Source organism: Neofelis nebulosa, chromosome 5 (assembly GCF_028018385.1).
Source record: "Neofelis nebulosa isolate mNeoNeb1 chromosome 5, mNeoNeb1.pri, whole genome shotgun sequence".
NCBI lineage: Eukaryota > Metazoa > Chordata > Mammalia > Carnivora > Felidae > Neofelis > Neofelis nebulosa.
The window spans coordinates 42,517,849-42,543,899 of NC_080786.1; the positions used below are offsets into that span (position 1 = coordinate 42,517,849).

At 35.6% G+C, this 26,051-nt stretch overlaps 1 long non-coding RNA gene across 2 annotated transcripts in view; it reads left to right on the plus strand.

Moving 5' to 3' along the window:
* Positions 1–24,138, plus strand: part of LOC131511981 (uncharacterized) — a 96,573-nt gene extending 72,435 nt beyond the window's left edge. Inside the window, exons 2-4 of one of the 2 annotated variants that reach the window (XR_009261853.1) lie at positions 16,775–16,843; positions 20,073–20,188; positions 21,432–24,138. This is a non-coding gene — a long non-coding RNA (uncharacterized LOC131511981). The remainder of the gene's footprint in view (positions 1–16,774; positions 16,844–20,072; positions 20,189–21,431) is intronic. The other variant, XR_009261852.1, reaches the window with a different exon arrangement.
* The last annotated feature ends 1,913 nt before the right edge of the window (positions 24,139–26,051 follow it).

The window sequence follows — 26,051 nt, forward strand, 5'->3', positions numbered from 1 at the left end:
AAAGGGTATATTCTTAACACAAACATTGGTGTAGAATATATTATTAGCTTGTTTGTGGTTGCCTTGATTTTGACTTCTGTGTGCTTAGACTTTGGGGTCCGTATTTGGTCTTTGTCTATACATCTTGCAGGGAGACTTCAACTCAGCTGCTGAAAACAATAAATGCAAAACAAGGAAGAGATTACAGTTGAGCTGGCTACTTAAAATAAACAACAGGTATAGTAATTATCTCTGTCTATAGCTTAGGGGTGCACAAAATGTTTACAATAACTTGCTTGGCAAACTGGTTTTTCTCATGTTCCTCATGGTGTAGGTGTCAAAACCGTGTGCTACCTATAATAATGGACTTTTCTAGGGCACAAAGCTATTCATATTCATGTCACAGGATATGTTTACATGGGAGCAAAATGCTCTAACATCAGAATAAATCAGTAACATCTTAGAGTTCAAATTTCCATATGCTTCCTTGGCATAATAAAGAAGAAAAATTCTGATGTTGTGTAATACACTTTAATTAAAAACAGAACTTTTCTACAAATCATGGAAGTTCCCAAATAGTGCAGACAAACATATCATTTTGTCATATCATAAACATTTATCATCATTAAGTGGAAATAAGGATAGAAGCTATAATGCAGATATTATGTGCCGTTTTTGATCTCCGAAAATATCCATTTCTTTTAATCAATTAAAATAGGATTTGACTTGGATTAGGTTTTAGAGTTGTGGCACGTCAAACTGCATCAGGAGGAATTGAACTATGTTGTCTAGGTGATGCAGAGGTATCTAAAGCATTTCATTCTTTTGATAATTATGAGTCGAGGTTTAGTCCTTAGAAAAACATGTAATCATTTTTATGTTCACAAACTTAGGCTCTTTTGGTTTCCTCTTATCATAAATATATTACAGTTTAAATCAATAGTTGATGATGTTACTATTATTTAAAAACTATTTCAGTTATTTTGTTACCTTTCAGTGAAGAAAGGTCAGCAGTAGTGTATATAACTGAGAAACTTTCAAAACAAGATCCTGATTATGATAGGGAAATATTAGCCTATTGATATTTATTTGAAAATAAATTATGAATAATTTATACGAAAATAAATTAATTAGGAAATGTAAGCTTGTAAAACAGAATTCCATCTTATGTGATGAGCGCTTTAATGTACATGTTGATTCTCTTTGGGAAAAAAAAATGTCATTTGAATTATTGAGAGGTACCCCGAACAAGCAAGGTGTTTATAATTATTTTGGCAAAATATTCTCTAGCACAAAGGTAGAAGACGTAATAAAATCAGTGTGGTTTTTTTAAAAACTGAAGTTTCAGCCTTACGTTACTAAAGGGACTATGAAAGGAGTGACCTTTGGAATACTTCCTTTCTATACTGCATGATTGAATTACATCACCTGAACCTAGGATTTAGTATTGTCATCAAACAGGTCCCTAGTTTTGATTAACATGCTCTTGGATTTCCCCTCACTCTGAAAAAGTAAGTAGTAGAGCTATGAATTTCATGTAAAAATAAGAAGAAGAACCTCTATTTAGATACTCATTTTGAATAGTAATTGCAAATAAATAATAAAAATTAATACTTCAGATCTTCCCCCCAATAATATTACATATTTTCAAATAGAAAAGGCAGGATTTTGTACTAGACCTCCAAAGGGTAAACTAAGGAAAAATGGGAATTGCAAAGCACACTGCTTCCAGTTGCTTGGGTCTCATATTTCGAACCCATTAGCAGTAAAATTTCATTTTCACCACTGATGGGGCACTTTGCGCTTGAATGCGTTTTCTGAGCTAGCCAGGACCAAACATAATATAAAGTTATGCACATGTGTATATATCTATATATATTTTTTGTGCTACACTTTGAGTTGCACCTGGAAGTAAATAGCTAACTAGAATAGACTAATGACATGCTCAGTGTCGCCAACAGCCGTGGAGTAAGCATCTCTCCCTGCCTGGGTTCTCCGGTGAGCTCTTAAACCATTGGCTTTTAATTCAGGAACACACTCGGAGGAGCATGTCCCCTGCTCTTTATTACATTCCAGGGGCAGTTCCATCAAACTGCATCACTGCCGCTTAGCATAGCACTCACTCTCTCTAATAAAAAAAACACTCCAGGTGCTATATTGAATGGGTTATTATCAACAGAGGAGTCCAAAATTTGGTTTATGCCCTACTCTTTCAAGATTCAGGGCAGACTGAGGTCCCAGATGTTTTATGAGTGCCAACATGACAAGCGAAAAAGATCTGCCTGATGCATAAAGGTGGTCGGGAGAGAGCTGTATTCTGACCCAACGTTCCATGTTGTTGGCTTAGGAAACAATGTCAGGAGATGGTTACTAAGCCTCTTTGTGGAAATGGCATTGAAGGCAAAACTATTGATAAAGAAAAAAAGAGAAACAACGGCAGTGAGAGAGAAAGCAAGGGCAGAGCGAAAAAACACCAACAGGACCAACAGGATCAAGGAGAGAATCCTTTAGCTACACCAGTTCCCTTTAGAAAGGATCTAAGAAGAGCTTATTTCTTTCAAGAAAGAAAACCAGGGATTTAAGAGAAGATCTAAATGATGGGATCCATATTCCCTTCCAGGATTATCTAAGAAAAGTATTTTAATATTAGGCATAAAACAATCAAATCCTAATAGACTAGACAGTATATACATTTTTAATGATAAATCTTTGTGTCAAAAAGAGATTTTTGTGGGGCACATGGGTGGCTCGGTTGGTTGAGCATCTGATTTCAGTTCAGGTCATGATCTCAAGGTTCAGTTTGTGAGTTCGAGCCCCACATCAGGCTCGCTGCTGCCAGTGCAGAACCCACTTTGCTTCGAATCCTCTGCCCCCCTCTCTTTTTCCCTCCCCTGCTTTCACTCTCTCAAAAATAAATACTTAAAAGAGATTTTTGTGTACATAATAATTCTTTGAGGTCACAGACTAAACTCTAACATGGTGTATAATCATCCCTTGCCTGCTGCCTCCTTTCCTCCCTTGTCTCCTCTCTTAAGTCTTTCTGTGTACATATTTTTATGTTCCATTAGTATTGAAGATCTTATTATTTGCCACACATACTGTTTTTTTTTTCTTTCATCTCTGTAGCTTTGTATATCATCTCTTCTGTACTTGGAACTTCACCCCCCGCCCCCGCTTTGTTTTGTCTACCTAACAAGCTCTTTATGAAGGCTCCGATCAAGGGTTACCTCCTCTAGGAAGCTTGCCTTGATGTCCTCACTTCCACTCAGTACATCTCTGAGTGACCCCTTAATGCTCCCTGCATCTCTCCACTGCATTAGAGTTGTAGTCTTCTGTTGTGTTTTGTCTTTCTTCCTAACTAGTCTCCGACTTGTTCGACTGTAGAAACTGGATTGGATGCATCATTTAAACCCATGTCTCTACAACTCAGTGGATGTTCAGTAAACAATTTCAGAAAGAATGAATGACTGAAGTATCTTTAGCGAGTTATACACCTACCCCTGGGAAAAATTGACTTAGGAGATTTTATAAAGGCAAATAGTTTTAGTCTCAGCTTTGCAATAATTATGGGCTTCCACTAAAAGCCTTTAATTGCTGGAGTAAGGCAAAGCTGGCAAAGCTGGGGTAAGAAAGAAGTTCTTGGGAGTTAGGGACACACTGAAATGACTATTTTAGCAGAACTAGAGAAGTTGAGATCTACTGCACCGAGTCATTCAGAAACTGTGGATTTCACTTTATTTCATATATCTTTAAAAATAGTGTAGTTTCTGCTCTTCATTTATGTATTTATTTTTGCCAACTTACAACGAGCCCAGCATTATGTTACAATCTGGGGTAATCAAGCTGGATATGGCACATGTTTTGTCTCTGAGGGTTCAGAGTCTGGTCAAAGAAAATGTTATGGCTTGCAGACCATCCTACAGGGATGCAAGATTTTGAATGATGAGAGTTCAGCCCAGCAAATGTAGAAAAATCTTTGAAGAGAAACAGACAGTTTAAGTCAGTCTGCGCACCGAACTGGTACAGATGTGGTAAAGCAGGATGAGGGAAGTTCTCAGGAGGCATCTCCATGGACGAGAACTCAGATTTGTGTGATTTCTTTCACTAGGATGGACCTCAGTCCACAGAGAGAAGGCAAACAGTGACACAGACTGCCTGACATGGATTATGGTGGTGGAGGTGAAAGGATTACATCTTTGTTCTCTAAACGCCCTTGACACTGACCTCAACTAGGATTCAGTTTGCTCATCTGTGAAGTGGGCATGAGGCTCAGTCAAGTGTAAGAACCTTGTGCAAAGGCAGAGTATGAGCCAGACAAAAGTGCGGTGTTTTGTTTTGCGTTTTACAGATCAAGACGGGTTTTAGTGTGTTTTTATGCCCAGACTATACATGCTCCGAAACACTGAAATGGGCGTTGTTTGGCTCTTGCCCAGCCACCCAGCCCAGGCAGAGCTGCTTGAGCAAGGCTCACTGAGCTCCAGAGCACAGCATGGCCTTCTCTCCTCTGCATTTATAGCTCGAGGCCTTAACCTTTTATCATTATTTTAACGATGTTTTTATGTTTAATTTAACTGTAAATCACATTAACAGAGTTTTGGCAGCTATGTCAGAGGGCTTGAAAACTGAGTTAAAGTCATTCTAAGAGCTAAATTTGTCAGGTCTGACATATTTCGTCAAGACGATCTAGTCAAGTGTAGAGATGTCTGAGAGTTGGTGCGAGATGGTATTTAATTTGTTCAGGACTTGAGGGGTGGAAATGGACTTGTAGTAGAGCTTGCTCCATATTAGCAACAGTTAAGAGGATAATTTATGGCTTTTGTTAAGGACATTCACCAAGGCAAAAATGCCCCTATAAAGCTACTAATTATAAATTATGCTTCAATTATTTTCTGAAGAATATGATTTCTATATTTGGAAATCATACCTTTAGGGATCCAAAATCCCATTTGTGAGGTTTTTACTACTGAAGATTTCCTTTCCAAAAAAATTTGTATTACAGGGGTGCGGGGTGGATCAGTCAGTTAAGCATCCGAGTCTTGATTTCAGCTCAGGTCATGATCTCAGGGTCATGAGATCCACTGGGCTCTGAGCTGGGTGTGCAGCTTGCTTGAGATTCTCTCTCCCCCTCCTCTCTGCCCCCCCTCCACTCTCAAAAAATTTTTATTGCCAAATAGGTGTTCAAGCAAGAAAAATATAAGATGTAAAAAACGAATCACCATTACTATTAAGTCTTTCTATGAATAATATTGGGATATTGCAACTGCTGACATAGATATGCCTCTAAAATATCAGTGGCTGAACACAATCATTTATTTCTTACTCTGGAGGGGGTTGCCAGCAGTGGGGGGGGGGAGGTGGGGGCCGAGGCTGGAGGATGGGGGAAGGGCCGTGGTCCCTCATGCTCTGCTCCATACGGTCACTCAGGGCAGTGTCATCATTAACCTTGCTACTGAAGATTCCTGGCCATCAGCCTCCAGTCAGAGGGAAGATAGGACGGCCAGTGGGATGTTTATAAGTTTTAGACCATAGGATAGCAAACCATCATTTCTGTTTACACTAAGAAATTCTGGGGGTGGGGAAGCAAGTTCAACATTACATTGTCTTCTTTGCCATCACAAATACTTATGACAACAGTCTCGTGTTCTGTATATTCTGCTGTGTGGTATTGTCTATTTTCCTAGCAATATATCTCACACTCCTTTCCTTGTAATTTATAGTATCATTATTTGATTGTACTATAATTTTGTACTTTTAAAAGTCAATTTCTTGTTACACGTTTTTGTTACTACCAGTTTTCATAAATGTTTGCAACAGTCTGATAACATTCCTGTGACCTAAAGTTTACTTAAACTTGTATTTAACTTTAAGGGTTAATTCCTTAAAAAAAAATTCCCAGAAGTAGAATTGTTGGGTTAAAGGGTATGTACTTTACTTTTTTTAATTTAAAAAAAAATTTTTTTTTAACGTTTATTTATTTTTGAGACAGAGAGAGACAGAGCATGAACGGGGGAGGGGCAGAGAGAGAGGGAGACACAGAACTGGAAGCAGGCTCCAGGCTCTGAGCCATCAGCCCAGAGCCCGACGCGGGGCTCGAACTCACGGTCGGTGAGATCGTGACCTGAGCTGAAGTCGGACGCTCAACCGACTGAGCCACCCAGGCGCCCCATAAAGGGTATGTACTTTAAACAACAACAACGACAACAACAATAACAACAACAGACGACTTTTGACACTTTGCTAAATTGCCTACAGAAATTTATATTCCCACCAGGAACGAATGTGCCAACTGATGACATCTTTCTCTTGACTAATGGGGTCTGTAGATGGAAGCTGAAAATTGCACTTCCAGTATCCTTTTTATTTTAGTGTGAATTAAAGAACCAGTCAGTCATCAAGTGCTTGTTGAGCTTCTGCTAAGTGACTGGCTTGTGCTATAGGGGATTTAAAAAAAAAAAATTAAGGTTGTTTTTATTGGGAACAAGCACTCTATTCTATCTGTTTTTTTTGTTTTTTTTTTTTTAATTTTTTTTTTTTTTCAACGTTTATTTATTTTTGGGACAGAGAGAGACAGAGCATGAACGGGGGAGGGGCAGAGAGAGGGAGACACAGAATCGGAAACAGGCTCCAGGCTCTGAGCCATCAGCCCAGAGCCTGACGCGGGGCTCGAACTCACGGACCGCGAGATCGTGACCTGGCTGAAGTCGGACGCCCAACCGACTGCGCCACCCAGGCGCCCCTATTCTATCTGTTTAACACTAGAAGGGAGTTCCAACATCCTGCCCCTCTCCAATGCGGTAAACGAAGCTTTGATTTTTACTGTGGCTATAGTAAGGAGTAAGAAGAGGTTAGGGTGTTTCTTAAAATTCTATAAATAATTCAAATGAAAAAACTAAGGCATGTTAAATGTATCCTGAAAAATACTGTGATAATGAGTTAAAAATAATTTCTGGGAACTGGTGACCACAAGTCCCATTAGGTAAAGGCGGGACAAATCTGGGAGATGAATGAAGAGGCAGAATCATGCCTCAGTGTTGGCTTCATGAATTTCTTGAAAAAAAAAAGTATATATAATTAGATGAGTGTTGTCATTGCAAGGTATGAATTCCCATGGCCAGTAGGAGCCGAAGTCAAATGGATTTTTTTGTTTATTTATTTATTTTGAGAGAGAGAGGGAGCGCACATGAGCAGGGAATTGGCGGGAGAGAGGGAGAGAGAGGATCCCAAGTAGGCTCTGAGCTGTCAGAGCTCAGAGAGGCTTGAACTCACAAATTGTGAGATCATAACTCGGGCTGAAACCAAGAGGTGGTCAGTCATTTAACTGAGCCACCCTCCTGCCCCTCAAACTTAAATTTTAAGTTTACTTTTACACAATAGGAATACTTTTGAAGAGGTATAAATTTTGAGGCCTCTTGTGAGCTTTCTTTTTCTCATTATTTTGACAATCATTTTCCAAGTTGCTAATGATCATTATACACTCATTTAAAAATATAATGTTTGAAAAAAATGTGTAATGTCTGGATATACTCTGACACCATGTAGATTGGTTTTATTTCAATGATAAGTATTATCTTTCCTTCTCTTACTTAAAACTATATTTGGGTTTAATTGTTATTTTAAAGTTATGAATTTCTTAGATTTAGATTTGTTGCCATGTTTGTTTATGTGTGTTAAAGGGAAATAATTTATTGCAGAATTCGTTAGTTAGATTCTTGTTTGCTTTTCTATTGTAAGATAAATGAATTTTTAGTGAAAGTAAGAACTTGTGTCCTCCTGAGATGTAGTGTCTATAGAAATGTTGTTTCCACAAAGTAGAAATATAATCTTTGTTATTAGATACCTGAGTTGTTAGTATGTATATGTACACCATGATATATAAGCACTGCTATAAACAGATAAATTTATGTAAGTCGTGTAGAAATCTGAAACTTTTCAGATAGATACTCTACTCTCTAAAGACTCAGAATGGCCCTGTCAAAGTTAAAAGAATACTACAGTAATTTTTAAAACTGATAGACACATATACTTAGAATTGAGATTATAATTATAAACAACAAACCCAATAAATCACATGAAAAATGAATCCACATTCTTTTTAAAGTATCCAGAAATTCTTAAAGTCTAACCTTGTCTCATAACTACTTTGTTACCTTCAAAAACTTTTTTTTTAATACCTGAGGCCATTTACTCAATTAACTCATCTACATACATACGTTGTATATGACATACATAGTCCACTTTCCTTAAGAATTTTTAGTCCACTGGGGGAGACAGGCGAACAAACAGAGAACTACAATTCAAAATAATAAGTATTCTTATAGAGGGAAGTCCTGGGGTCTTTGGGAATATAAGAAAGAGTTCTGAAGGAGAAGATCAGAGGTCAGATGGTTTTATATTTGCATTGGTGATGGCTGTATTTTGAAACACTTGATAATTTGTTAGTTTTGAAAGCTTCTGAGTTATCACCATTGCTGAAAGACTCTTCAGATCATTTAAAGAGAAACACATCTAGCTGTTCAAGTTTGTGAATAAGTACTATAAAGAGTGCTGGAAGGCAGTCTATCATGAACCGTGGTGGTCTATTCAGCTTGCTATCTTTTGACTTCAATTATTATTGGTGTTACTCTTCCAGACAACACTACTTGCAAATCTTATTAAAGTATACACTTAGGAAAATTTTTTACTGCTTAAGTATTAATGGTTATGATGTTGTGTGAGAAGTTTTCATTGTTTGTCGTTGATCCTGTAATTTTAGTAACGGTTGCAATCAAGTTCAAATCGACTTGAGGTAGCCTAGGTCAAGGGGGAATTGAAGGACTTGAACCAGCCTGAAAGAGGTCAGAAAGAACTAGGGAATCAGCAGTGGAGGGTTGGAGTTGCCTGAGGTCAGGAAGAGGAGGTCTCTGTAAAAGGCTCCCAACAGCTGGGCTGTAAAAGGTACAGCTGGAGCAGTTGGAAGGGAGATTGGAAAGGCCTGCAACTGCGGAAGAATGAGGGTGAAATGAGATGTGCCTTGCTCAGGACAATAAAAGAAAGGCAGGAACAGCTGCGGGGTTTGGATCTGTGATACAAGGCAAACCCAGTTGCAGGGAAGGTCTAAATGAACAGCAATGGGAAACATATATAGGTAATATCCGAAGATGCACAAAACAAATGCTTAGGAAAGACTAACATTCTTAGCGATGAACTGGAAAATGAAGATTAAAAGCCAAAGAGAATCAAATGGGCAGATATCTTGATTACGCTTTTCAGTTAGAACACACTATCCATGCCATGCTAAGAAATACTTGGAACTCTACACTGGACACCAAAACCAATTAGGATCTAAGTGAGTTTGGTATATTGTTAAGTTCTTAATTAGAGCCTTTAAAACATTCCCCAGTCTATTTATACACGGACTAATAGGAAATCAATTTAACTTGCTCTACGATAGTTTAAAAATATTAAAACATTTACATAATTTTGTGATATTTCTCATTGTAATAGGACACAGTAGTCAATTAGTTTTTCTCTCCATTATTAACAGTGAGCTTTTATGAAATTGCTGCTTGGTGCAAGAGCTGGTTTCTATCTTTGGGTCATTAGATTTGCTGATTTGAATTTAAAGGGGAAATAATATTAATTCCTCCAAATATCTTTTCTTCAAACTATATAGCAGTGTCTTCCCCCCCCCTTCTTTTTGCACTGCATAATATAATCTGGCAAAAAGTAAGTGTGATCTTAATTGTTAGACTTGTTTATTCCAGGGAGGAACCAATGGAGCACTTACAGTAATTAACATATTTTCTCGGTCTTCTCATTTTGTTAATGATATCTTATTGAAGGCTGTGCAGTAATTACTGCCCACTGAGGTACATACGCTGAAACAAATTAATGGCCAATGACCAATAATGATTACACTTGTAATTATCTATTGTAAAGTATAAGCAGAAAAAAAAATTGAAATTAAAAACAATGTTCTTTGAAGCTAAAATTAAACTGTATTGTTAAACTGTGCTAAAAATCATATTAACAATTCGGTGGAGAAGTGATATTCTCTGTTTTATCATAATCTCCATCGGTTTTACATAAGTTACAAGAGACTTATTTTGTTTGCTATGTTGCACAGTTCTACCCAGTGGGGATACAGAGGTAAAAGTGTGAAGAATAGGATATGTATCATGTCTGCTTTTAGATATGACTTTTAGATATTTGTAGCACATTTACCTTAACATGGGCAACATAATTTTCAATGACTTCAAGAAGTTAAAGTCATGTTTTAAAGAGCTCATTGTCTTTATTAAGAGATTCCTGAATTGGGCAGTATCCCATCCAGCAAGTAGAGAGATGCCTCCATGAAAGTAATTTTCTACATCAGATGACAATATTTCCTTCTTCCTTCTCTAGAGACTTTTTCCCCCAGTTGCTTCTTGCTACCTGTCCTTCGTTTAAGAAATTCTGGGTCACGTGCCATGTTTAATATTTTCAATACTCTTTAATACTCAAACTTCACTTGTCTCATGGGTTTATCAGAATAAAGAGCAATTTGCCTAAAACACAGTCCACTACAACTTGGGCCAGAGGGTGGGGGTAGATGTTCATACAATTTTCACACAAAACAACTTGATTTTGTAAAGTTGAGCAGTTTGAAACTCCTCTTTGTTTATACAACCACCAACTTCAGTGCATGTATTTTACACATGGAAAAATAATAATAAACTTTAGCTGCGGATTAGCATAGTACAATGTTGGGTTCTCCAGACTGGAATACAAGAGACTTGCGTCCTAAGTCTGTGTCACAATGACTCGAGTCACAAGTCACTCATTGTCTCTGGGACTTGGTTTTCTGACCTGAGAAGTGGAAGCATTGTACCAGCTCATCTCCAACGTCACTCATAAGCTTTAATGTTCTAGAATAAGTTTTGTAATAAGGATCCCAGGAGACTGGGAATTGTTTCTCCTATCTCTGGTTACATTCTTGTGTGAAAACATATTATTAAGAATTTTTGGGTGATTTTAATTATTTGGAGTTCACTTTATGAGTCAAGTTTTCTCATGTTTGATTCTCAGTCTTCATCAGATATTTAGAATATGAAATAGAATCATAAATTTGTGTTGGCCTGAGTAAAAAAAACGGCACTAGTATCTAAACTTAGGTAGCCTCATTTAAATACACACTCTATTTTCAAATAAACTTAAAAAATAATATGTAGACAAATGATTTTTTTGTTAAAATATTTAATGAAATGTAATGTTTTTCTTTATAATAGTGTTTTGTTCCTTATGAAAATTTGGGTGCCTAAAAGATCAGACTTAAGTTTTTATGTATTTTTGTACCTTGACTCTTAGTATTGATTAATGTTAAAGAAATACTTGTTGAAAGAAGAAAAAATGATTGTCAACATATCTTTCTTTGCTTTTGAACACTCTGCATGCTGCTATGTTGTTTTAAATTGTTCTCAGTGTAGAATACCTTCTCTCCCTCAAATAGGAAGTTGGCTTTCTATCTGACAACTTAAATTTTGTTTTACAATGAAGCAATTAAAGCTTGATTCTTTGAGGTAAGGTTTATTATTTGGATAGGGATACCATGGTGGAATTATAATCTTGCTGTTTTAAGTGGAATATCACATCCAATCTTTTTTTTTTTTTTTTTTTTTTTTTTTACATAAGAGAAAAATTGGCGTAATGAGGATATAAATTGCTAGATTATTATCCAAAATTATCTAAAATCTCTGCCCTGGAGATTTCATTGTATCAAATCATCTTTTAGTATCCACTAGCAAAAGAGGAGAAAAGTTGTTATCTAGCTTTAAGATTTTTTAGGACATCTGACTGCTTTTAATTTTTTCTTTCAGTTCATGGGAACTGGTCTTATACGCCTGGCTGAACTTGTTTTAGATTTTGACAGTTTTTTATTTGCGTCCCATTTGGATGTTTTTCAAAATGTCCAGACTATTCACATTACATCTGAATAAGCACTACCTAATGGTTTAATTCAAATCGTCTGGCTTACCTCTAATTAGTATTGTTAATGTTTACATATTATTCTGAAAAAAATAGTTTTATGGCTTTATTTTAAAATAAAAATAATGTGGACATTATCAGAAGTTTTAAAGAAAAAAATTCCTTAAAAAAACTGGTAGAAAACTCTTGGTTGGGGTAAAATTGGAAATGACAGAGTGGCCAAAATAACTATCTCTTATGATATAATTCCCAATCTGGAATAATCTGGGTAGTCATCTGTTAACAGATTTAGATTTAGCAACACTGGAAAACTGAAGGTTATAGAGACCCGCACACTCACCTGCTGGTCTTACTATACTAATAATTAGCACTAAATTTTAAATACATCCAAATCTAGTGCATGTCTGCACATGTGTATTTTAGTAATTTTAAAAAGGCAGTTTGCTACAATATTAAGTTAGAAATTGTTTCCCATCTAACTTAGCAATTAGTGAAAAGACAAACAACAGATTCTGAGAAAACTATTATCTAGAAGTATGCTGGAAAAATAAAATACTCATTACTTGGCTATTTATTTCTGGCCCTGAAAACACGAAAGGCTTTTGTTTATGTTGCTCAATATAATTTAACGAAAGTTATTTAAAAAGTTAATAAGGCAAGAGCCTGAATTTATTTAAGTAAAAAAATCATGAATTTTAAAAAGGGAGGTTATGGGCAATTATACTATAGTCTTTTCTCTACATAAGCTGCTCCATGAACGTGGGCAAGCATATTTATCTTTCAGAGGCTCATTTTCCTCATCTGACATTCCACACTTTTCTCGTCTAGAGCATCACTAAAGTTCTGTCAGAAACTATTTGCAATGTGTATATTGGTGTTAATGGTTTTAATTTTTATATATACACTGTATGCATATATATATAATATATAGTTATAGTTATAACTTATCTTAAAACCTATATGAACATTTATAATTTTAAAGGTATATATGCTTTGTATATGAAAAAAATAATCCAAAGGAATAAATTACTTTTCTTATTTTGTTCACATATGTAAAATAATTCCTACCATGTCATTTTCTTCAATGGTGTATACACTGGAATTATGGTCATAAGAATATCACATTCTTTTTTTTTTTTTTTTCTTTTTTGGAAACATTTCAACATCTCTATTCAAGGACTGACTGGATCATGTTTACAGAGGCTTTTCAAGGCATCTGTTCTTAGCCACAGCTGAGAATGGGGCCCACCATGCAGACTGGAAGGATCCACCTAGAATTTGTTGAATTAAGTCCTTGCACCTGGATATAATTGTCGTGCCGCTGTGCTGGGGGTTTTCTTAAGCTACTGGTAAAACAAATTAGCTCAATTTAAACTGGCATCCAGTAGAGAAGCAACAACTCACCTCATATAATGTTTTTCAAATAATTATTTTTGTATTGCCAGTTTTGCCTCATGAATATTTTCCTGGGGGCTGGGTGAGAAAAAAATGTAGCTAAACCAGAGACGTGATAAAAATTCTACGTATGTTATAGGCTTTGATATTGTTGCAGTATAATTAAGATATGGGTAAATATGTGATGATAGTCAGTGCAACTGGATTTTTTTCCACCACTAAACAAAACATAAATTCAGATATTTAGTGGAGTTTAAGAAATGTGGAGTTTAAGAAATATTCTCATCTCCATATGCAAGTTTCATAAACCATTGATATATTTGCTGTAGCTTTAATAATACAACTATTTTTTTTACAAATAGAAAAAAATGCATGTGAGAATCATGATAAACAGGAGGCAAGATTCATTTATGTTTGTCGGTAGAATTAATGAAATTCATGTGGTTATGTATTTTTGAGTCATTTATACTTGGCAACCGAATTCACAAGCTTTCTGGAAACTCAATAAACTCAAAGGTTTAATGGCTGGTAAGAATGAGACTAGTGCTTTTGGGATTATGGGGCTAATACATGTATGGATTTCTGTGTGCATTCATTACTTATCCACTTAGTACAAATTTCTTGGTTACCAATTACGTGCCAGGCAGGATTCTCAGCATCGAGGACACAGCAGGGAAGCATGAGAAATTCCTGGCTTCCTAAAGTTTACATTCTAGTTTGAGAAACACACACAGAAAGAAGGAAAGAGAGAAAGGAAGGAAAGGAGAGAGGGAGGAAGAAAATCTAAGAATCTAATTATATAATTTCAGTTTAATGTTGAGTTCTATGAAGAACATAGCGTGAACTTGTTCCGAGAGTAGTCAAAGGTACAGTTAGATTGCTTAGGAAGGCTTCTCTGAGAAAGTTATCATGTTGATATATGGATTATAGGCACATAAGGTAGCTGTATTAATATACCCACGTGTTTCTTAACATGCCTTAGCCCGCTTGCATGAGATTGGAGAGAAATCTTCCCTACTTGTATGGAAGGCACCCAGCGTTTAGAAGGGTCTGTGCACATGTGTAGGATATATATAGGATATACGTTTTCCCCCAAATATAACATACAGAACACAATAAATCAACATTAGAAAATGAGTTATTATAAAGGTTTGGTCATAAAGTCCTATAGAGCCTTTCCCAACCATTTTTCTTCTGACGTTGTCACTTCTTCCTTGGTCGTAATAACTTGTACATATTTCTCTTATAGTACGCTTTGCCTTGCATTGTCATCAGTTGCCTACCAATGTATTTTCCTTTCAAGATTTTACTCTGACAGAGGCCTTTGTTTAATGTCTCTTTGTATTTCCAGGGCCTTACAACAAGTCTAGAAGGAAATCGAATGCGTTTTAATGTGTGTACGATGAAAGGATTCTACTGTAGTTCAATTAAAATGTTCAGAACTGTTACATAGGACAATTTCACTTCTACACGGAAGTTCTGAGAGTGAAATGTTGTGGTCAGGTGGCAGAGCTGAATTCGGAATTCAAGCCACCCAGCTGGCCGACTTGTGCCTATTGTTGGCAACAAACACTGTGGCAGAGTTTGATTAGCAATGACACCACCACTGCTGCTGGTGGAAATAACTACCATTTATTCAGCTCTAAAGTCAGCTAGTGGCCGCTACCTACACTGTCCTAGCAAATCCTGATAATTACCCTATGAGGCAGGTGTTATACACCCACTCTACAGATAACTAATTGAAACTCAGAATGAAAAAGTGCCTGAAGTCAGCAAGCCGGTCATAGTTTAAAGTAATGTGTGTACTGAGGTATACTTATGAACTGTATCATGTGTAATAAAAATACTATAAAATTCCAAGTTAACAATTCATAAAGTGGCTGCTTTATATACACAACATGTATGTGTTGTTAAATGGCAGTGGGATAGTCTTTTGAATGTTTGGTGAGGGAAGGATGCAAAATGTCAGGGATGTGTATCTTGGCAAAGTTTGGAATAGTATATGTGTGTGTGTGTGTGTGTGTGTGTGTGTGTATACACACACTCTATAAACTGTGTGTGTATACACACACACACACACACACACACATATATATACTTATCATTGTGTGCAGAGTTTTGCAAAGTTATTTGATATTATTAGTTTTGAACCAATTTATAGTCATTATGGTATAATGTCTCCTTACTGAAAAATGAACTTTTGTTTGGAGGACAGGGCCATTTCATGTTTGTCTATATTCCCAATGCTTAACACAGTGTGTGGTACAATGTAGACACCCACTAAATAAAAAATTAACATAAATTAAAATAAAAAATTAACCAAGTAATTTTGTCAGTAAGGTGATCCATAGCGCAGGAGGGCCTAAGGATTTTCATTTCCATCGGCTTTAAAAATCAATGTCAAGAACGGGGGAAAACAGTAAACACTGGTTATTATCATTTTTTATTCCAAAAGCTCAGTGGAGTTTTATTTTTGTTACAAAAATTAATCTATTTCAGTAGTTCTGAGTTAGACAATATGGTATGGAAATGTGAAACTTGAGAAAATCACATATATGTGCAAAATCTAGAAATAGTTTTTCTTGTAAAGTCTAAAATAGGCCTGTAATCAACAAAATAAGCAGCTAAATAAATATTTTATGAATTTGATGCTATCACTGATATTCACACATTCATATTTGTTCACACAGAAGATCATAATATTGACTGATTTTATATATATATATATATATATATATATATATATATATACATGTTCTAATACATCATTCACACACAGACAGACACTCTGTAACTGAAAATGAGGCTGCCACCCTGTGAAGCTATGAAGGCTCACCAAATATCATCACGTGATTTTCAATTTATGGATTCTTTTGTTATTATAGAAAAAGGCAGAAAAGAGGTATGGGCAAAAAAAAAATCTCTAACCTGAAAATCAGGAGAAATATGAATCTTTAGAATTAAGCCTTTTCAAAAATATAAAAATAGAAATATAAAAATAGGTTCAAAATTAAGTAAAAGGATATTTTTATCTCCCCGTGGGATGATGGAGGCAAAGGTCGGTCCTCACTGCTGGTAATTTATTTTATGTTTATGTCTCCAGGTACAGAGAAAGTAGAACTCACCCCAAATGCTTTCGAAGAGTTTAAGCACACAGACTCTATTATACACAGAAAAAAATGAAGAGTTGGTTTATATATAAATGTAGGTGACTTGAGGAAATGATATCACTTTTACATGGTTATATGTATCGAATATTCAAAAACCAAAATGTGGGTTCAACCTCTGTAATTACCAAGGACAGAGTAAAAACAATCCAGTCCATAAACTCTATTAATTAGAAGTAGAGGATTTGGGGTAGAAGCCCCTCTATAAACTGTGAAGGACAAGTGTACAGTTCTCCAAGTTTAAAGGAGGCACTTTATAAGGATGTGTTTACCTCTGATTTTTTTTCCAGGGGGACTCAGTTCATTCTATGGAATTGGAACGACCTTGGGAATAATCTCAGGATGACGTGCTGCCCAGTGTAAGCGAGGCTCTCACAGTTCTAATATTTTTCTTTTTTTTTTTTTTTTTTTTTTTTTTTTTTTTTTATTTATTTTTGGGACAGAGAGAGACAGAGCATGAACGGGGGAGGGGCAGAGAGACAGGGAGACACAGAATCGGAAACAGGCTCCAGGCTCCGAGCCATCAGCCCAGAGCCTGACGCGGGGCTCGAACTCACGGACCGCGAGATCGTGACCTGGCTGAAGTCGGACGCTTAACCGACTGCGCCACCCAGGCGCCCCTCTAATATTTTTCTTAAATCAGTATTTACAGCAAGAATGGGAGTGTGACAGGCTTTAAAATCCCCCCAAATTATCTAATCTTAGTGTTCCATGCGTAATTCTGAAAATAACTTAAATTGTGTTGTGTTGCAAGACAGTGTTGTAGAGACTCAGTACAGGATTCTAGAAGTTACCTGCCTGTCACAGAAGATTTGCTTTTGTGGACTGGATGATAGACGGTCGATTTCATAGAAAATTCTGTATTTTCAAATTTTTTGTCCCAAATTTAATTTTACTAACTGATACCCACGGAGTTGTTATGCTTATGTGGCATGGAGATAGGTAACTGGAAATGAGGAGTGTGCAGTAATCTAGTTGCTCCAGACAAAAACTAAGGAAATATCTTTGATTTTCCCCACTTTTTCGTTACTGCAAATGCTCTACACTGTGCTTTCAATGTAAGTATTGTGATTCTATTGATTTCTCTGTATCTTCACTTGAGCAAGTACCTTCTTCTGTCACCTGGACTGCTGTGCTGGTTTCCCTGCCTCTGGCCTCCCACTAAAATGTATTCTTTATATGGGAGCCAGAAGGATTTTTTTTTTTGAAGTTTATGCCAGATCATGTCACTCCTTCTTTAAAAGCTTCTATAGCTTTATTCGTAATGGCCCAAACTGGAAACAACGCAAATGTTCATCAACCAGTGAATGGATAAACAAATAGTGCATTCACACAATGGAATTCTTTCAGCCATAATGAACAATTGATACACTTAACAACATGGATGCGTCTCAGAGGCATTACGCTAAGTGAAAGAAGCAAGATACAAAAGGCTACATGATTCCCTTAAATGACATCCTGGAAAAACTATGGGGACAAAGATGTGATCAATGGTTGCTAGGGGGTGGAGGACATGAGGGAACTCTTTGGGGTGACAGAATGATCTATTTCTTGATTGTGGTAGTTACACAACTTATATATTTGTCTATAATCATCAAACCGTTATGTACATGAAAAGGGTTAATTTCATAACATGCATATATATGATGATTTTATATATAGACAATATGTACAGGGTATATAGGATATATAACCATCACATATATGAATATAATAAAAGTTATTATATATACATTTATTGTTTAGAATAATTATATACATATATATCTATTTTTCAGAAAGGGAGAGCCAGTTCCATAGAACACTTTAAGTGTCCTCTAGAAAAAAAATAAGAGAATAAATCCATCCTCATAAAGCACCTTCCTTTAACTCTGACAATTGTACACGTGTTCTAGAAAGTCTGTGAGGAGCTTCTATCCCAAATTATCTCTACATGAGATAAATTATATCTCAATGAACATGACTTAAAACAAATGAAAACCATTCTATGGTCTCTTCCTGTATTTAGTATAAAAATCCACACTCCTGACTCTGACCTGTCAGGCCCTTTGTGAACTCACTTCTGCCTGCCCTTTACATTTTTGTCCCAGGTTCACACCGTTCAGGTCTACTTAGGGTGTTTTCTTAGATGTTTGCTATTTAACACTAAAAACAAATAAGTTATTAGCCTTTAAGGTAACATTTAACTTTTATTAATGAGGATTTAAAGTATAAAATTATGTATTGATAATTCTTTAGCATAATCCCTTCATTTTCTCATAAAAATTAAAAGCCCACTCTATAAAAACTCTGTTTTCATCATAATAGGCTCCTGATTCTCTCTTAGTTCATGGAAAGAGAAGAGAGAGACAATAATTTTAAGTATCTGAGATCACATTCAACTTAGTGACCAGGTATTTTCTGTCAGTTAAACATGGTGTAAGAAAAGATGAATTTATGCCATATTAATTAATTAAACAAATGATATTTTATACCTATTATGTAACAGGATACTCAAGGGAGGCGTTTTTTAATTTATAAAGATATAAAAATTAAATTTGATTAAATAATAATCCCTCCTATTTTATTTCTAAATATAAATTTAACATACAAACATTTGAATTACATGTTTTCAGATATACACCTTGAATATGGGTCAACACACAAACTTACAGAGTTTTATAACATGTAAAAGTATAGAAACTGCGTGTAGAAAACACACACATCTAAAGCCCCACATACATTTTATTCAGTTATAAGAAAAATATACTTTTCTAATAGTGGCATCATATTAAAGTAAAAATTCAGTTCACATATCTAAATCAGATTTATAAAGCTTCTATAAATGCATTAAAACAGATACACATAAATCACTAAAATGTCATCTTAAAAAAACAAGTCACATTTATTATCTGATAGTGAACCTCATCTCATGGATCAAATTTACATATTATGCACGGCAGGAATATGTCAGGGCTAGACAAAATTTCCAGCTCATGTGAGAAATAAGACAAATACTAGCTAATTCTATAGTAGGATTATGGGACTTGAATTTTTAAAGTTTTTCAAATGACTATTTCCTTCCTCTCCCTTTTTTTCCTTCCCTCCCTTTTTCCCTTCTCTCCCTCTGTTCCTTCCTTCCTTCCTTCCTTCCTTCCTTCCTTCCTTCCTTCCTTCCTTCCTTCTTTCCTTCTTTCCTTCCTTCCACTTCTCATTCTTCTTTAGCCTTCCTTTTCTTGTTATGCTCACTGAAAAGATATGGTCATTGAAGAAAGTTTCCAGTATATGACTTTAGGATATATATTCAATTCACCTAAACTTTTGCTGTTCAGCACGAATGTAGTTAATAGATTGCTTGCTAGCCTGAGTCCCAGAATTTGTTTTAAGGTATCCAAGAACAGGATGACAGTACTCAGGAAACATCTTGTGCAATGATGCCACATCCATCACTTGACTAAGAGCTTGTTTTCAACTTTATAAACCAGTGGGGTGACCTTCTGTTCCCAAGAGAGGGCCTAAAACGTACTGGGCAAATCTTTGGCTCTTGAAATGGCTGTTCAATGTTACAGATGTTCAGGTGACTGACTAATGGTTTCCTTCCCCCATAAGACAGCTCCTGGGAAGCTCTAGGATGTGGCTTTAAACTGGAAAAACTCTTGGGAGCTGGGTTTGATATGGCATGGTCTCTGAGGCATCCCTAGTCTGAAGTTCTTCCAGGAAGTCTGGTGAGTTCTAAAACTTCCCTGGCAAACCAATCTGCTTGACAACACACAGGGAAATGTAAGTGAGGGAAGTGCCAAGGTCAAGGCCTTGCTTGGTACTTCCTGGATATAGTATAACATAGTGGTTATAAACTCTACAAGGTTGAGATGCTTGGCTATAATTCCTAGTTACATTTCTACTGGCTGCATGACTGGAGCCTCAGCTTCCTCACTAATAGTAATAGTAATAGTAATAGTAATAGTAATAGTAATAGTAATAATAATACATTTTCCAATGGAATTGTGAGGCTTGAACAAAATTAACAAAGTGCCTAGCACAAAGTAAACATTAGCTAAAAGGTCATCTATTAGTATTGTTGTTGTCACCCTAAGCCTCAGAAAATAATTTAGCCATAATTGAGAGACTACTAGGGATTTTCTCACTGCATCAGTGATAAGAATAATTTATACAACAGTTGTGATTCATATATATGCAGGGAGCTAAGCACATTGACAAGTAGAGGGCAGAATGCAAGTGGGTGCTGGAATTTAAAATATTCATAACTAGTTTATATAGAGATAGGAACATTTTGTGCTTTGAGTCAGTTTACGTTCTTCACTTTAGGCATAAACATCTGATTTTCTACGTTTTATAATTTGATATAATATTTAAGGCCACCAAAATATTACTTTCAGGAGGAGGCAGCTTAAGAAGTAAACCAATATATGTTATATATTTCTAGTCTAACATTTCTGTGAGAAATTAGATTAAGGTAAGAAAAATAAGATCTCTTGTTGGAGTTCTTTTGGCATTTTGTAATGCTTCTTACACAAAATGCTAAAACTGAAAAAAAAATCACATTTATTTCATTTCATTTCACCTGTACCAGGTCTAGGAAGCTAATTACTAAAAACACATCTTCCAGAAGTTAAATAGCCAAGTATTGTTATTGTTTTAATATAAAATCAATGGAAAATATTTAACACTTTTATATCTATTTCTTTATCTCCTTTTTTCCTCATTATTCTTTTTAATACCATCATCATTATTATTAGAGCTGCACAGAAGTGACACATTACTAAATACCAGTGAACACTGGAAGAAGGTTAAGCAAAGTTAATTTATGCAAGAAAATTCCCGCTAGAAATGTGGGAAGACCTTATTCTATTTAATAAATACATTATTTGTGCAGGTCATTTTTACCTGCTGAGTATTTCCAGGCATCCAAATAATTGTTATTCTCCACTGTCTCTTTTCATGTCTTAGCCAAGCTAAACCACAAAGGATGAGCAGCTCAGAGCTTAGCGAGTGCTTCCTAGCTGCCCCCCAGGAGTGCTGGGAGCGAGCCTGGAGAGCTTCCCAGAAGACCTGAAAGGCCGCAGCAGCATCGCTTACAGAAACGGCCCTGGATAACGTTCGTTTTGGATTCATCTTCTGGATTTGTGATCTTGGGCGAGTTACTTCTTTTCCTCCATTTCTCCATATGGAAAACTAGAGGAGTAATACCTACCTTACAAATATTGCTTTTATGAGAAACAAAGGAGATGATGTTTGTAAAGTGTTTGCTAAGTGTAAAATGCTTATCCCACTTAAATCTATCATAGTAGTTAAAAGTGTGCCATTAGCTTGAATCTTGGCTCTCAACTGGGAATAATAATTGTGCTTACTGCTCATTCAGTGTTGTTGGGAGGGAACTACTACGTATAAAACAGGTGGGCCAATTCTGGATGCATTTACATGCTTTTTGTTATTATTACTCTACGCACCCTTATTTTCACTCAGAAGCAGACCAAATGGACATACTTAATATATATTGTAAGAATGATAGAGAAATGAGATTAATTTTTAAAAATGAAATGAAAAGAATAAATACATATTGTTTTGAATATGCAATATTTAAGTTATACATGTTATGAGGTGATAAAAATCATTTCATTTATAGCAATATTAACTGAAAGAAACAATTTTGATCATTTCAGTGTGTATGTTCCTTGGTCAGGCTCTTGTGAGCCCAAAATGAGATGGCCTTTGAAAGTCTTTCTGGCTTTGGCTGGAGATAATGTTTTTAATGGGAGAGTGTTTTGTATTACCTGATGGGTTTTAACTTCTTGAACATCTTTAGTAATTACCATGTGCAGCATTAGCTAGATAGCTTTCAAACTTTCATAGTTATTCTTTATTAATCTTCTAAAAAGATTGTGTTTTATGCTATATGTAAATATGCGAGCTTATATGCTCTTTAAGATGAGATGAAAGGGAATGATTTCATTCTATATTAGAAAAACTAGGTTAGTGCTTCCCGAATGTTAGTTAACAGGTACAATGAAGATCATAACCAAACACAATGAAAATATTCCTCTGGTCAAGTTTGAGAAAAAACACTAGATTAATTAAAACTCCAAAATACAGCTTTTATTGTATCACTTCTCAAAATCTTTAACATATTAATGTGTAAGGAGAATCTCTAAAGATGGCAGTAGTATGTTTGCTAAATATTATTTGACCACTAAGACCTTTTCCTGAGGAGCTATTGTTAAGGAATATATTTTGGTAAGTGTGAGGCTGGAAGATTATTGTGTTTTTCGTCTTTGTTTTTAAATGAGAGAAAACACAGTTCATATGAGTTTAGAATTTTCTACCATATTTGCATCTAGTTTGCTCAATTCTATTGGGGACATCCTTGCAAAGCTACCTTACCAGACAATTTCCAGGGATAAGGGACTGTGGTTCCTGGCCTCTCCCTTTCTTCCTTCTCCTATTTTAAAAGTACAAATGATTCCATAGACTAGGCCAAGGAAACTTCCAGTTTTGCCCCTAAGAGGGTCTGATCCTGAAGATGGAGAGAAAAAGTAGCATCTGAGATTTAAAGATGAGCAGGAGGCAGTATTCGAAACAAAAGTGGTATCCACAAGAACAGCCTTGGAACTCCGAAAAATTATTTTAAGGGGAAAATTAGAGGCGTCAATAAACTCAAGAAGGAGATAATGATGACAATCATTTTATCATGTGAAGGAGAGAAACAATAGAAAAAGTAAAGCTCAATTGATGATCCTTTTGTTTTGTCTTGTTTTTGTTTTTGTTTTGTTTCATTCTTCCTACCTTGACACTTTGACATTTGGGGCCAGAGAATTCTACCTTGTAGAGGACTGCCCTGTGTACTATAGTGTCTCTGGCCTCTACACACCAGATTCCAGTAGCACCTCATCCCCCACAATGGGATCCCCCAAAGTGTCTCCAGACACTGCTGAATGTCTTCTGGCGGGGGGGCAAAATTGACCTCAGTTGAGAACCATTGGTCTTTCCCTTTCCCACAGTATTTTCTCCTTTGGTGCTAGAAGGTGAATACAGAAAATGGAAGGGCATCATGCTGTAAATGTTCATGTGAATAATACAATACAACCGCAAATACGTTCAAGAGAGATAACACTTCTTTAATAGGTTTTCTGTCATTTCTCTAAGTCGCACTCTGGAAGTATGGGATCACTTTTTAATCTCGCAGTAGCTGAGTTATTTTTTTATTCTTTTGCCCGGACTGATTGCTATTTTCACGTAAAAGACAATTAGTAAAACATTCACTTCTTTTTCTTTTCTTTTTTTTTTTTTTTTTGTCTTAAAGCATTTAAGATGGAATCACTAAAACTGTGGCTTAAAATATCTCCTGGTTGGTGTAATCTTTCTGGAATTAACAAACATTAGTCATTGAGATAAAATAAGTGGTTGCCGAATATGTTGGTTAAAGCTATAAACCTAATGAAATAAAATGGAATACGGTACCTTGCCTATTTATATTTTTACATTCTTTTGGGCTATAAATTCACACCTATTTTTCTGTCTCTCAATGGTTTCCACCTTTTATATTGGTGTTTGGGACTCTAAGACTAGAAATGAAGCTGTCCATGATAGGTTAGAAAAGAGAGAATCTGAAAATAAACTTGTAGTTTCCTAGCACAATTGAGGCTAAAAATGTGCATTACAGTATTGTTTTAATTACTGTGTGTGTTTTCTTTTTGTCTTGGGTCTCCAGGACTGAACATTCACTTCTGGAAAGGAGCACGTTAAATTTATGTCAACCTGTACTGGATTTGAGAAATTCCCTAAATAAAGGAGGAAAAAGGAGAAATACCCAAAAAGGAAAAGAAGGCAGGTATATCCTGATAACTAGATAGATTCTCAAAGCTTGTATCTGTGGTGTAGTCATGAAATAATTTAACATTGTGATATAATATTTTCTGCTTAATTAGCATTCGATTATATGCTTTCCAGTTTTGAACAATATAATTTTAGTATAGGTAGAAAGATGAAGCCTAAAGGAATCTAGATCTCAATCTAGTAGAAGGAATATTATTTTCCTTTTGCTTTCCAAAGTTTCTTTTGAGTACAGAGTTTTAAAATGAAATGTAATACATTCACCACCCAGTTATTCTTAGTGCTTATATTAGCCTTAAATAATAAAAAGCTTAAGGTCCATTTTTCCATTTTTAAAATTTACATATGATTACATTTAAGTTAATCTTCTTTATTTGTTTTCCTTTTGTAAAAAGGTACTCTGTTACCTCTGTCAGATTACATTAGAGGATTTCGGTGACATTCTTGTACTAGAGAAACTATGAACACTTCTACAGGCTATGTATTTATGCAGCCACAATGGGTATAATCCTATTTTTATGAAGAATGAATTGAATTGACTTAAAAATAGAAATAGCTTCCTGAAATCACCTACATTCTATTTAGCCCAATTTAAAAAAATAATTTAAAAGCTTGTTGCAAACATTTAAATCAGATAAGTCAGCACAATCCCTTGCCAAAGGTCAAAAAGATTGCAGTAAAAATCCAAACAGAATATCAATTGGGACCTGACAAGGCAAAGCAAGTGGACAATTCAAATAAATTTCTTTCTGAATACACATTTGCTCATCTTTGCTCAAGGGTCAAAACAGAATTATTCTGGAATAGAAATGGTGACTATATGACCTGTTGTTTAACGAGTGTTTCTAAACTGGTTTATAATTACCAAATTAATCTCAAAATATATTAAAAACCTATTTGCACAAGCTATGTACAAGTAAAAAAAAAAAAAAAAAGGAGCAGAGCACTTTACCTGCATCGATACAAAGCATTGCATAACAAGTATTTGTTTTTGTAGTTATTGTGGCTTTGGGAACAAGCAAATATAAACAGCAGGAAACAAAAATACAGCAGCAGTGCAACTGGAGGTTGTCAGGGAGCAGTATGGTGGCTTTAGGAGCTGAATTCGGCTTGAAATAAGCTTTGTTTCAGTATGCGTAAGAGGCTTTGGAGCTGTATCAGACCTCTGGGGCAACCACTCAGCAGGATGGGGATTATCCAGCGGTTTACTATAGTCTGTGCTTCCCAATTCATAGAAAACTTGCCTCCTTGTCGTACTCTTAACATTAACTCACTTTTCCATCTCCTCCCCCGCCTTCTGGGATTTTAGGTCTTTTGGCTAAAAAGAGTAGTGGATGTTAATTCAGAATCTAAAAAGTATTTAATGAACTTAATTGAAAAGATACCAAATGTTTGACATCTATAGATAGTGAGTGAACATAAGCATGGGTAATTTTGCAAACTGAGTAAATCCATTTTCTGAAATTGATGTTTCTTTGTCATTGGTGACCCTACCAAAAATGTCCTATGCACAAATTGACTGTATTTTAATACAACTGCTATTCATTCACAATAAATTTCCAAATGTATTTCTTTCTAACAATGAAATGCTTGCTTTCTTTCTTTCTTTCTTTCTTTCTTTCTTTCTTTCTTTCTTTCTTCTTTTAAGGCTTGACAGGGTTAATTCCATTTAGCTGTGAGAAGACTATGCTATGGTGGAAACCCCATGGTTCTTCCAAACGCATGACCATCAAAGAACCA